This window comes from Ictidomys tridecemlineatus, chromosome 13 (assembly GCF_052094955.1).
Source record: "Ictidomys tridecemlineatus isolate mIctTri1 chromosome 13, mIctTri1.hap1, whole genome shotgun sequence".
NCBI lineage: Eukaryota > Metazoa > Chordata > Mammalia > Rodentia > Sciuridae > Ictidomys > Ictidomys tridecemlineatus.
In genome coordinates, this window is record NC_135489.1 from 94,671,888 (window position 1) to 94,685,892 (window position 14,005).

At 51.9% G+C, this 14,005-nt stretch overlaps 1 long non-coding RNA gene across 2 annotated transcripts; it reads left to right on the forward strand.

Annotated features, from left to right (window-relative positions):
- The first annotated feature begins 1,171 nt into the window (after positions 1–1,171).
- On the forward strand, positions 1,172–12,759 carry LOC144370016 (uncharacterized). 2 transcript variants are annotated; one of them, XR_013429928.1, is made up of 2 exons: positions 1,172–1,871; positions 12,547–12,759. It is a non-coding gene; the product is annotated as an uncharacterized LOC144370016 (long non-coding RNA). The 2 variants fall into 2 exon arrangements; XR_013429927.1 differs by having other exon boundaries at positions 1,172–1,449.
- Positions 12,760–14,005: the final 1,246 nt, after the last annotated feature.

Below are 14,005 nucleotides of genomic sequence, written 5' to 3' on the forward strand. Positions count from 1 at the left end.
ACTTGTAGCCTTGTTTCCTCCAGCTGCCCCACCTTCAGAGCCCACAGCTTCCTTCCACCTTGCACCTGCTCTGCTCTGTGCCTGGGGCTCTGCCTGCAGGTCCTCCTTCCTGGAGGGCCTCCCCAGAGGTGATCTTCCTGCCTCAGCCTCCCGAGTAGCTGAGGTTACAGACCTGGGCCACTGTGCCTGGCTCCACTTTTTGTTTGGCTCCTTACTCTCTTGTTTAGCCTGCTTCTCCTGGATGCAGCCCCTCCAGCAGAGCCTGGCACAGAGTAGGAGCAGACAGCCTTGGGAAGGCCCGTGGTCCCCCCACTGTGTCGCATGGCCTCTGGACCCTTTGGGTCTGGAATCCTCATCTACTGATGGGGCAATGGAGGGTGCATGAGGTCCAGCACTCTCCTGCTTCACTTCTGGGTCCCGTCGACACCAGAGACACCTCCCTCTCAGATGCCTGATTCCACCCTAGAGACAGGCACACTGAGACCCAGGCAGGCCACCACTCTCCCAGGACAAGGCAGAGGGGGACTTGGACCCAGGTGGATTAGACACCACCTGTGCTCGTCTCCCACCCTCCCATGGAGGCAGCAGGTCATTTTGAAGCCCCGGATCTTCATACAACCCGCCCCCCACCAGCCACCTGTGGAGTCCTCAGGGCCTCTGCCTTAAGCAGGGGCCTCTCCTGCCTCCTGGAACCCAAGCCCCTCTGAGCAGCCTGGCCTGGCTCTGGGCATCTGGGGAGGAGGATGGGCTCACCTCTGTCTCTGCAGATGAGTCCCCTCTAGGTCCTACAGGAGGACAACGGGGAGAGCCATGAGCCCAGCTGACAACTATGGTGGCTGCATCATGACCCCGCGGCCTGATCCTTTCTGATACCTGCCCCCAGTGGGCAGGGCAAGCGGTCTGTGCAGGCAGAACCTGGCACAGGGTGGTGGGGTCCAGGCCCATCCACCCTTCTTGGCATCTCCCCCTCTCCCTGGGATGAGGCAGCCATGGTCCCTAAGGGTGCCAGGTGGCCCCTGCAGCCGCCGGTTGCCCCTGCCCACCTCACCTCTCACATGGTCACCGATCCTACATCCATTCACGAGGGAGAGAGCTAAGAGGAGATGCCACCCAGCAGAGGCCACAGCCTCCTCCTCGGAGACCAGGATCCTCCCCGACTCCAGGGATGCTGGATGAGGCTGGGCTTGGAGTCTGGGGGGCCCAGGAGGGAGGCCGCTGGGTCAGGTCAGGCCTGGGGAGGCAGCTGGCCCCCACCTACATTCTGAGCATTCCATCCCAGGCCTCCAGCCTCGCTGGCCCCAGGGCCTGCCCCACCCTGCCCGCTGCCCCTGGAGTTTCTGGGCTCTGTGCCTGCGGCCGAGGCTCCACAGTCCTCAGGAAGGCTGCATCGTAGCCACAGCAGAGAGAGCCGGGGTTCCACGGGAGCCTCAGTGGCCTCAAGCCTGTCAGGTAGGTTTCCCTTGAACCCTGAGGGCTCACAGGCCCCTCCCTGCCGGCCGGGGAGCCCACACCCCATGCTGCCCCAGGGTCTCCAAGGCACCCCCCTCTCTGCTGTCCTTGCTCCTTGGGCCTTATCTCCTCTTCACCAATGGAAGCCCTATGCCGGCCCCAGGATGGACTCGGACCTCTCTGACCAACCAGAACCATACGAGGCTGCTGCGCCTGGGGTCAGGGACAGCAGTGACACTCAGCTCAGAGGAGAGCTGGAACCTGGGAATGGGCTGTTGGAGCTCTGAATTTCTGGAAAGTCAAGGAGATACCAGGAAGTGGACTCCACCTTTTATAGCCTGTGACATGGGCAGGCCAATGAGCACCCCAGTTCCGTCAGCCACCGGGGTTGGGTCAGGACGGTCGTGTGAACCAAGGTGGAGGTAGGTGAGTCCGTTTTTTTTTGGTCACTGTGATAAAGTAACTGAGAAAAACGATGTAAAGGAGGAAAGATTTATTTGGGCCCATGGTTTCAGAGGTTCCAGTCCAAGGTCGGCAAGCTCCAGGGCTCTGGGTTTGAGGTGAGGAAGAGCGTCAAGATAGGAAGGGTGTGGTGGAGCAGAGCTGTCACCTCCAGGCAGCCAGTGAGAGATGGGGGGGGAGGGGGAGGAGAAAAGGGGAGGGGGAGGGGGAGAAGGAGGAGTAGAGAGGAGGGAAGGGAGCAAGGGGCAGGAACAAGGTTATAGTTTCCACAGAGCACACCCCCAGGACCTACTCCTTCAACTCGGTCCCATCCCTTTCAGTTTCCGCCGCCTCCCATTAGTCCACCCCAACTGCGAGTCCACTGCTGAGGTCAGAGCCTCATGATCCAACCACCGCCCCAAAGCTCCACCGCTGAACACTGCTGCTCTGGGGACCCAGCCTCAGGACAGGGGACATTCCAGATACAGACCATAGCAGAAGGTCACATGGCCTCATGGAAGGAGTGGGCTATTCCTGAGCTCAGGAAATCTTGGATCCAGAAGGAAGTGTCTCCCAGTGAGGCCCAAACAGAGGCAGAGATTTCCTCTGAAGCAGTGACGCGGACAGGTACATTTCACATAACGACTGATCTCCCACTAACCGCTGCCCTCCCCCGTCTAGCAGCCACTACAGACCAGCCTGTTCCCTCCAGAAGGTTCTGCCTTGGCCATGTTTCTCCCACCCATAATCCAGGCTCACAGCATCTCGGAGAGGGGCAAAATCCTTCCTCCTTCCTGCCAGGGACAGGCCTGCCCTCCAGGAAGCTCAAGTCTTTTACACCCCATCCCCCAAAACCTCAAGCTCTGCCCACTATAAATGCTACATGCATCCCAGAAAGTGGGCATGGCTTTCCATTTCTGTATCCAAACTCAAAAGAAATAAATCATCTACCCCCCAAATAATTCCTGTCCCCAAAGGGCATGTTGATGCTCCAATAGCCCATCCATTTCTAAGAAAGATAATTTGGGGGCTCATTCAAAGCACTCCATTTCCAAGAGTCAGGAAGTGGTCACTGGGCTGCATGAGGCCCTAAACCTTGGTCTCTGTAGGATTTAGCTGTCTTCTCTTGTAGCACCTCAGAGGAAGGGGCTAGGGTTCTCACCCTGCCTCAAGAGGAGGACCCCACTGCTCAGCACAGGGAGGCCGGGTCTTAGGTGGACTCTGCTAGTAGCAAACTCAGCTCCCTGCATTAGAATGCAAGGAATTTAATTGGGAACTGATCCAATATGGGAGTGGAGAGCAAGGCAGAGAAGGGATGGAAGCTGATACAAGGTAGAATAAATTGACTGGTGTCCCTCAATTCCATACCTTCCTGGAACCTCATTATGTGACTTTATTTGAAAATAAGGTCTTTGCAGATGTAATCAGTTTAATCAAGATGAAGTCTCGGTTGGGGTTTGTGGAATGAGGTATTTCAGTTGGGTTTGGTGTGATTAAGTGTAGCATAGCCAGGCATGGTAGAGCATGCCTGTAATCCCAGTGGCTCAGGAGGCTGAGGCAGGAGGATGGCAAGTTCAAAACCAGCCTCAGCAACAGTGAGGTGCTAAGCAACTCAGCCAGACCCTGTCTCTAAATACAAAATAGGGCTGAGGATTGGTTCAGTGGTCAAGTGCCCCTGAGTTCAATCCCCAGTAGTAACCACTACCACAAAAAGTATAGCATAGTCAGGGAAACACAGACGAGAAAGGCAAATTGACCAGTACTCACAGAGCCCAGAGAGCAGAGGGCAGCATGTCTTACAAGGCCACTTGGGAAAAAAGGGTGCATTTGGGACATGCATGCCCAACCAGGGCCAAGGAGCAGGAGAACAGGGCCTGTGGACCTAAGCCTCTGCTGGGGCCTGGCCGGTTAGGGAGGTGGGTTTCCTGAGACAGGGCTGGAGGAGTCCATTGGAAGGGTAGGGGCTTCACTACCCTTCAAGTGCTGGGTTACACTGTCAAGTTCAGCAGAGTTAAAGCCGACGTGGTCCAGCGGTTCAGGATATGGGGCCTTATCTATCTAAAAGAGGAATTGGGTGGAGACCATCTCAAAATATGCAGGTCATGTGTGACGAGGAGGGGACCGTGAAGAAGAAGGATGCTAAGGCAGAATTCATGTGAACGAGAGTCACAACAGCCACGGGGGATCAGGAAGAGCCTGAATCCATTGGTGGGGTGTGCTGGTCAGAAGAGGGCAGGACACGCAGAGGCACACACAGGGAGGAGAGGAGCCAAGGAATACCAGGGACGTCTGGAAGCAGCCAGAAACTGGGAAGAGGCAAGGAAGGACCCTCCCCTGAGGCTCTGAGAGGAAGCGCCACCTTGAAGGTGCCTCCCTTGCTGATTTGTAGCCTCCTAAACAGAGTGGATTTCTTTTCTTTTTTTTTTTAATATTTATTTTTTTAGGTGTAGACGGACACAACACAATGCCTTTATTTTTATGTGGTGCTGAGGATCGAACCCGGGTCCCGCCCGTGCTAGGCGAGCGCTCTACCGCTGAGCCACAATCCCAGCCCCAGAGTGGATTTCTATAATGTTAAGCCATCGAGTCGGTGGTAATTTTTACAGCAATCCTTGAAAATGTGGAAATGGCTTTGGTCTTGGGTAACACAGGCTGGAGAGGTTCGTTCAAGGGGTGCCGTGGTTTGAATGTTATTTTTTTTTTAATTAATTTTTTTCCGAACAGATACGACTTTTTTATATACCTTTATTTTATTTATCCATTTTTATGTGCTGAGGATCGAACCCAGTGCCTCACACGTTCTAGGCAAGCGCTCTACCACTGAGCCACGACGCAGCCCTTAATTTGTTCTTTTTAGTTATATGTGACAGCAGACTGTATTTGGACACATTGCGTATACATGGAGCATAACTTCCCATTCTTGTGGCTGTGCGTGATGTGGAGTTTCACTGGTCATGTATTCACATATGAGCATAGGAACATCGGAAGATGTCTGATTCATTCTACTGTCTTGGGATTCCCATCCCCTCTCCCTTCCCTTCATTCCCCTTTGTCTAATCCAAAGTACTTCTGTCCTTACCCCCAACCTATTGTGAATTAGCATCCGCACATCAGAGAGAACATTCATCGGCCTTTGGTTTTGGGGGATTGGCTTATTTCACTCAGCGTGATAATCTCCAGTTCCATTTTGGATGTTATTTATCTCCCTAAAAGGTTCATATGTTAGACATTTGACTCTCAATGTGGTGGTAGGAGGCGGGAAGTTTAAGAGGTAAAGCCTAGTGGGAAGTTCTAGGTGATTGGGGGCATACCCACAGCTGAGCTGATGCCAAGGTCATGCCCTTGAACCTCCAGAGCAGTGAGCTAAATAGACCTCTTTTCTTCACCAAGTTCGCCTGCTTCAAGTATTTGGTGATAGTAGTAGAAAATGATAGAAAAAAAAAAACCCAGTACTATAGTTTGAATATGTCCCTACAAAAGCATGTATTGGAAACTCAATCACCTTTGTAACAGTGTGAAGAGATGGGAATTTAAGAGGGGATTAGGCCATAAGGGTTCTACCCTCATTAAAAAATTAATGCTGTTTTCATGGAGTGGGGTCCTTATGAAAGGAAGACTTAAGCCTCTCTCTGTCTCTCTGCCCTCTGCCATATTACATTATGGGAAGAGGGACTTTGTCATCGCCAACACCTTGATAGTAGACTTTTTGGCCTCCAGAACCATGATTTTTATTGTTTATGAGTCACCCCATCTGTGGTATTTTGTTGTAGCTGAATTGGATTGACTTCAAGGGATTGTTGGTGGAAATATGAACATTTATTTAAGGTTCTCCTTGTGAGGGTTTAGAAAGAAATGAGGAGAACCATGGGAAGAGCTCTCATTGTCTTAGAGAATGAATTAATCATCATTAACGGAGTATTAGTGGAAATATGAACATTCAGGTGCTTCTCCTGAGGGCTCGGGAGGAACACATTTGGGGGCACTGGCAGAAAAGTGAGCTTTGTTATGGAGTGGCACAAAACTCCGCTGTTGGGTGGAAAATGGAACTTGTGAGCCATGAACTTGGATATTTAGCCCAGGAGATTTCCAAGCAGAGTATGGTAGATACAGTCTGGTTTCTTCTTGCAGCTGTCGTACAGATTGAGAGCAAAGCCATAAATTGAGGAAGGAAGTGTTGAGTAAAAAAGGAACCAGCACTTGGTGATTTGAGAGGTCCTCAGCATGTCCAGATTGCTAAAATTAGGAACTCCACGGCCAGGAAGGTGTGGTCCGAAGACAACCCCAAAAACGTTATTGAATATTTTTGTTGAAGAGATTAGGGATGTGACTCATGCATCCAACCGACCGTCCCAGAATCCAGGGACAGAGATGGAATTATCCAGGAAGGACCTGTGCAGAGCTTCTCGTCAATGGCATAGACCTCTGTGGTTTACACAGGGCACCCACAGGCTTTCTGGGACTGTCACACCGGGGGAAACACTGCCAGCCTGGACTGACAGGCACAGAGATGGATGAAGGCCTGCTGACTTGGAGGGAGAGCCGTAGATGCAAAGGCAAGCCACAGAAGACAGGTCCCAGAAAGCAGGTCACCACCCCAGGTTCAGATCGAGCATTCAGCCACAGCATCGAATAGGGCTGCCTGCTAGATTTCAGAGGATTTCACATTTACTTTGGACTAAGTGACCCTGTGTTCCATTAGCTTTCCATCACCATAATGAAACACCTGAGAAAATTAACTTACATAGAAAAAAAAAAGTATTATTTGGGCTCCCAGGTTTAGAGTTTCCGTCCACGATAGGGTGGATCCATTGCTCTGGGTTCTGGTGAGTGTATCAAATGGTAGTGGCAGGTGGGGAGAGCAAGTAGTGGAGCAAACTGTTCACCTCATGAGCAGGAAAGAGGAAGGGGCTGGGGTGTCACAATCCCCTAAGGACCTCCTACTAACCCCACCTTCTAAAAGTTCTCCCATCTCCCAATAGAGCCACTGGAGAATCTCCCTGAACACAGAGGTCCCTGGAGGACCAAACCTTAGCAGACCCCTTCATCCTTTCCATTTTCTCTCTTTGGGGCACATTGGGATGGGTAGATCTGTCTTGGGACGTGGGACCAAAATGACTTTTTGGTGGGTCAGATGGCGATGGATTGAACAGTGTCCTCCCTGTCACCAAATTCATGCTCACCCACAACATCTGATTTATAGACTTTGCATATAGTATTAGTTAAGAAAAAGAGTCCTTCCGACTCTTTTTCTTAACTAATACTAAACCTAAATCCAATAACCGATTTCCAGATAAGAAACTGAGACAGAGATGTGAAAGTGAAGGTAGAGATTAGAGTGACTCAGCTGCAAGTCAAGTCGTGCCAAGGATTTTTTTGTAGGTTTTAAGGTCTCAATTCATGGAACTTTAGGTCAGCTGTCAGGGCCTGGATGTATTTAAAAGCCCATGTATTTAAGACTTGGTCTCTGGGCTGAGGTCCTATTGGAAGGAGGTGGAGCCTTAGGAGGTGGGGCCTAATGGGAGGAAGTTAGATCATTTGGGATGTACCCTGGAAGGGGATGTCAGAGCCCTGGCCCCTCTTCTTTCTCTTTCTTTGCTTCCTGGCTGCTGTGAAGTGAACAGTTTTCTCTGTCAAGTGCTCCCCACCACCATGTCTGCCTCATGACAGACTCAAAGGCCACAGGGCCAAGCGACCATGGACTGAGACCTCTAAAACCATAAGCCACAATAAAGCTTTTCTCCTTATAAATTGATTATCTCAGGTATTTTGTCACAGTAACAGAAAGCTAAGAGATGCTAACAAGCAGGGTTTGTAAGCAAGCAGCTCAGGTCTGGGGGCGACTGGAACTTATTCTGCAGGGGGACTCTAGGAGCTGTTTCCAGCCCACCAAGGACTCCCAGAACCACATTGGTAAAGTTGGGTTTATAGACTTGCTGCAGTGAGTGAGAGCAAATTTCACGGGGAAACCTAGGGCATCCAAGGAGGATGGTACTAAGAAGGACTCACACTAGGACCTGGGCTTATGTTGGGGGATTTTGAGAGGGGTCCAAGGAAGCAGAGCCAGACTGGATGCTCTTAGGAAGGGGAAGCAACTCCATGCTTGGGTATCTTAATGAGTTTTATTAGAACGTGGAGAGATAAAGTGAGGCTGGCGCTGCAGGTGGAACAAAGTAGCAGCCGCTCATCTCACTGAACACAGGAGGGACGTTGGTATTTTCATGGTGTGCCTAGTGGCTTTATTTGTTCAGTGCCAAGTCAAGATTAGGAAGTGTCTTTATCTGATACTGATCTGTGAGATTGTTTATGATCCACAGGAGCTGTGAGCGCCAGACCAGCTCTGGCTTCTCACTTCCCAGGACAATCGTGCCAGTATCATGCTACCTGAGGGGTGAAGGAGTGAGGGCATTTATCCACCAGCTCCTGACAGTCACTGATTGAGGGCTCCAGGGAGCATTCACTTGCCCAGCCTCTCTGCTCTGCCCTGCATGGCCAGAGGGCCTTTGGGCTTGTTCTTGTTATTGATTTTTAAACTTTTGTTGTGGTGGTTGTGTTGGGGATCAAACCCAAGGTCTTGCATGTGCTAGGCAAGCACTTACCATTGAGCTACATCCCCAGCTGTCTGGCCCTGGGGTGATGAGCACAGGTGCATAGTGTCCCAGAGTGTGAGAGTCCCAAAGAGGAGGTGGTGGGTGTGACCAGGGTTGCTTGTGTTGCACTTGAGAGGAGTGCGTCCAAGGTCTCCTCTACTATTTCTAGGAATTGGCCAGCCCTGGCAGGAGTAGGGGGCACTGTCAGTCCCTATAGGGTCAGCAAGACTCAGATGTCAGAATAAAGAAAAGACTGATATAGGACCCCAAAGGGAGTCTCAAGCAGCTGGGAGTTGGTTTGCGAGGCCCCCCAAGTGGGCATGGCTGAGGAGACATGGTGGGTAACAGGTAGCATCGGCTATGGCTGGCTGGCCGGGGTTTAGGCTCAAGGTCACCTGATGCCAAATTCCACATTCAGAGTCAGCTTGATTTGGTGAGTGGAGAGAGAGAGACATAAGAGCAAGAGTTTGCCAGGGTGTTGTCAGTTGGACCTGCGTCTCATTCATGCATTTTACACATCATTAGCAGCGTCTGCCCTGTACCTGGTCCCATGGGGCACTCCCAGTTGGTTCCTGTCCCCGAGGTACAACCTGTCTGCTGGGGAGTAGCCCAGCCTGGGTGAGCCGGGCGTCCTTCCTGGCAGCACCCGATGCATGTGGACGCACTAGAAAAGTTTCTAAGCCCAGCAGGGTGGGCAGGGGAGTCAGGGCAGTTGGGACACTGTAGACACAGCAATGGGTACTGGGGGCTGTGGGACTGCTACAGATAGGGCTGCAGGAGAAGGGTCAGATGGCTTCACGGAGGACTGAGGGGCCATTTCTAATCTAGGAAGTACTAGGCTGAGAATGTCGTTAGGGTTAGAGCATGCTCAACTCCCTGAGTTCAATCCCCAGCACCACAAAAAACAAAAACAGCAACACAAAGAAGTATCTGTTATGTAGGGAGATACATGCGCGCCCTGGCCTATCTAAGCTTCTCTGCCCAACCACAGTGATTGGTCCAGGGTCATTTTGGGATGGGGGAGTAGGATGCCAGAAAGGATCCTGCCTCTGGGACTATGATCCACAAGGGCCTTGCTCAGAACCGTCAGGCAGTGGGAAGCCACCTGTCCTTTCATGGTGGGAAGAACGAGGCCAACAGACAGAGGTTTGCGTGCTGAGTGGAGGCAGTGAGGACAGATCCCCGAGGACATGCCAGGCAGGATGGTCCTGCCTGCTTTCTCAGAAAGCAGGTTGAAGTTGGGTTTTTGTCCCTGGAAGGTAGTCACCAAGCCAATGTGCGGCTCACAGACCTGAGCCTGCTTCCCGTCCGTAAAATAGGGCCAGAGAAGCCCCCCATTAGCAGCAGCTGCCTGCTCTTGGCGCAGGCAGAGTGAAGGGCGCATGCAGATGTGGAGCCTGCAGGTGACCCTCCCCACCTCCATCTTCCGCCAGGGATGCTTAACCAGTCTGCTGCCAGCACTCAAGTGTCATCTTTCATCTTTCCCTCAGCCTCGGAGCAGAGGACCCTGCCTATTGGCACTGGAGGTGTGGAGACTAAGGCACAAAGAGCCCTGGTAACACACCAGGTCCCACATGCTGAGCCCAGACAGAGCCCAGTGCCCAGGCTGTAGGGAGGAGTTAGTTCTAGGAGGAGCTATGTTACCTGGGCAGATCCTCGCCCCAAGCCTCATCTGTAAAACAGGAGACCACCAAACAGCTTCCCGAGGCTCTGTTTGGTGGGGTCTTGCCACCCCCAGGAAACTTCAGGAAGACCTCTCAAGGGGGCCAGCAAGGCCCAGCCTGCTCCTGTAGGCAGCAGGTGTGACTGAGGCCGGTTGGCAGAACCTTTCTGTTCAACCTTTTTCACAAGGAGGTAGGGAAAGAGACTGGAGCTCAGACAGCAGTGGGAGCTTACCCAGGACTGACCAGAGGATAGGTAGGACTGGGCCAGGGCTGGGACAGAGGCAGGACTAGAGGAGCACGGAGCTGGTCAGGGCTGAGCAGCCACTGGATGGGAGGGAGGGGGAGGGGAATCTGGGGAAAGAAGGAGCCAGGCTCCCGGGCTTCTCTGGTGACCAGGCACTAGGGGCTGGCCCTGCTTGTTGGGCAGGTGCCGGGCATCAAAGAAGATTAATGGGCTTCTGAGCATTAAGTCTCAGGTTGCCCTTGACCCTGGGAACCTTCTTACCTCTCAGCTTAGCTGGGAGCAGCTCCTGGCCAATGAAAACAGAGACCCTCCCCCCACTTGGAACTCTAACCTGAGAAGGGAACTTCCTAAAGCATGTTAATGAGGCGTAATCCTAATGGCCCAGTGACCTTGGACTGGACAGTTCCCTTCTTTAAGCCTCAGTTTCCCCATCTCTAAAATGAGAAGTCAGGCTGAACCTTTTCTGAAAAGTACAAATTGGAACTTGGGTTTGGTGTGTGTGTGTGTGTGTGTGTGTTGGGGGTGAGATTGTGATTATTTACATTTTCAAATTAAGGGAAATTAGAGAATAGATATGTGTTCATTGTAGTAAATTCTGAAAATTCAGAAAAAAAAAACATCAAAAGGCAGGAAGAAGGACCACTCATTACCTAACAGCCCAATAGCGGCCATGTGAAGGTCCTGGGAGAGGAGGAGGAGACAGGGGACAGCCCCAGACCAGACTTTGTCCCTCCTGTGCCCAGTCGCATGTCCCCAGTGGCCTGGCATGCAGCCAGCACTCAGCAGTGTTCCGTCAATTCTGCAAATCTGTCAGGGTAGCTCGCTGTGTGTTCCCATTCATCATTTCTGAACCAGAATTTGGTGGCTCCCAGGGGCACTCATCTGCCATTGCCGGGTAGGACGTCCCAGTGGTCAGAGCCTGGCAGGACAGGGGAGTGACTCCAGACGGGGACAGAACTCCAGTCACCTCCTTTGCATGAGGCCAGCTAGGAGAATTAGGGACACCCACGAGGGCTCCAAACAGGCTGGCAGAAATGGTTTGGGGAATATTTCCCCCCCTAAGATCCAGCTCACTGGAGCTACAAGTGAAGGTCACTTTTCATTTTTTAAAAAAGTTCTTTTTAGTTTTAAAAAAGTAAACAATGTCAAAAAGAGAGGAAACCCATGATGAGTCCTTTGTGCCTCCTCGTCCTTTACCCTTTTGCAATGGAACATTCTGGAGTTGGTCCACTGTGAAAGGTGTTTTAGAAAGAAAAATCTCATTTTTCTATGGTGTGGAAACTGAAATCAAGAAGAAGAAAAAAAAAGCATTTAATTGGGTGGCAGGTGTAGAGTGTTTGCCTGGCATATGCAAGGCCCTGGGCTCTCCATCCCTAGCATTTAAACACACACACACACACACACACACACACATACACATACACACATTAAAAAATAAAGGAAAACAAAAAGCAATTTACATTTCTACAATTATTGTGCAATTAAGAGAATCACACCAAGCCAATTACCCCATCTCCACTAGCAGGCTTAGGGCTGGGTCTCCTCCTCCCAGGCCAAGAGGGCCTGTGGGTGTAAGTGGTGAATTAGGGTGGTTGAGGAAAGCTTTGTGGGCCAGGCAATGCCTTAGAGCTAAGCCTCCTGCCCATGCCAGACCCTCACCTTCCCTTGGGAATTTCTGGCAGCACATGTGGTGGCCATTTTACAAAACAGAACACTGAGACACAGGGCTTCAAATGTGTCACAGTCTCTTGCTAGCCCTGGGGGGATGCAGAGCCATCTCACCCTTCAGATGAGAACTTCAAGGCTCAACACAAGGGTGCCCAACCCTGCCCAAGGGACCACGAGGCCTATCAGAGGACGGCCCAAGCAGTCTATTGTCTATTGTCACTGGTGCCTTTCTCTTCAGAGCCTCAGTTTCCCTCCCTGTGTGTGACTGGTGTGGCTGGGCTTTCCAGAAACATGCTATACAACAAGGGGCCGTATAGAAATGCATGGGACGGCACAGATTGTGGTTCAATAGGCCCCGGCTCCATTTCCAGTTCCTTCCTGCTGCTTCTGAAGGTAGTTTTGGTGGCAAGTGGGTGTGCCGAGGCACAACAAGGTGTACAGTTTCCTGTAGAACTAAAAGAAGTCCTCACGCCACCCTTTGATCCCCTAACAGGACAGATGGAGGCCCAGGACCAGAGGCCTGCTTGTTCAGAACACGCAGCTCTAGGAAGATTGGAGGTGCAGCAGGCCCAAGGACTGATAGAAGCCAGAAGGGATAAGGAAGAACGTTCCCCTAGAGGCTTTGGAGACACATTCCTGTGCATACCCTGATCTCAGACTCTGACCTTCTTTCAGTGAAATAATAAATATCTGTTGTTAAAAGACACTCTGTCTGTGCTCCTTTGTTTTGCAGGTCTAGGAAATATGCACTCCCTATATGGTCAGGTGGTTGCCGAGATTGTGCTGGCAAACAGCATAGGTGTTCATTGTTTGGACTCCTGGAGGCCCGAGCCTCAGCATGCTAGTATGAGGAGCCACAGACAGACCAGAATTTTTCCACCCCACATAGCTCCATCCTCAATTCAAGGGCTGCCCCCAACCTCCCCTCCCGGCCCCACCATGTGCCTATAGGCTGCTGCCATCACCTGGCAGTGCATGGGGGAGGGAAAAGGAACCCAGAGAGGGGTCCACACAGAACCAGGTGGTGGGCTCAGAGCCAACTGTCAGGGAATACTGGGGACCTAAAGTGTGCTCTGGTGGGGGCTGGGGGAGCAGCAGCCCTATAGATGTTCCTCTCCTTCCCCAGGTGGCAAAGAGGACACACATGCTTGATTATGCGTGAAGGAAATTGAAGAAAGCCATCATGTGTGGCCTACAAGCCCAAGTGGAAACAAGATATTAGGGGATGACACCATGCCTGACGGGCAGGGTGGGGAGCATCTCCTTCAGTGTACTCAGAAAGAGAGGGGAGGGGGCTGGGGATGTGGTTCTAGCGGTAGCCAGCTTGCCTGGCATGCGTGCGGCCCGGGTTCGATCCTCAGCACCACATACAAACAAAGATGTTATGTCTGCTGAAAACTAAAAAATAAATATTAAAAATTCTCTCTCCCTCTCTCTTTAAAAAAAAATTTTAAAAAGAGAGGGGAGGACTGCCTTGCTGGACTTTGCTCTGTTTCCACCAGAACATCCACCCCTGCCTGGCCCTAGGGAGCCAGGCCTGAGAGCCTGGGCCATCTTCCTAGGCTCTGCTGGCCACGCTGGGATTCTGGCTGTCCCGGGGCTATTAAGCACATTTCCACTTCATTTCCAAGCTCCACAGAGGTGGGTCCCCGTTTAAATTCTGCTGGCTCAGGTCTTCCATGAGCAGTCTCAATTCCTGGGGACCTGAGACCCCCTACATGTTCCTGCCCACTCAGAGGCTGCTGCAGGTGGAGCTGGGCTGAAGGGCAACAGGCAGGAGGGGGCAGGTCCCTAGGGGTGTGTGTGTGGCCCGAGCCAGCCTCGCAGGGGTTGAATCCTGTTCTCATTAGCGAGGATTACTACAAGAGCAACCTGCTCAAGGAGCCTCGGAGGGTCTGGCTCACAGTGAGCAAGGGATGGCGTCGGGTCCGCCTAAGACGCGGTGAGACCCA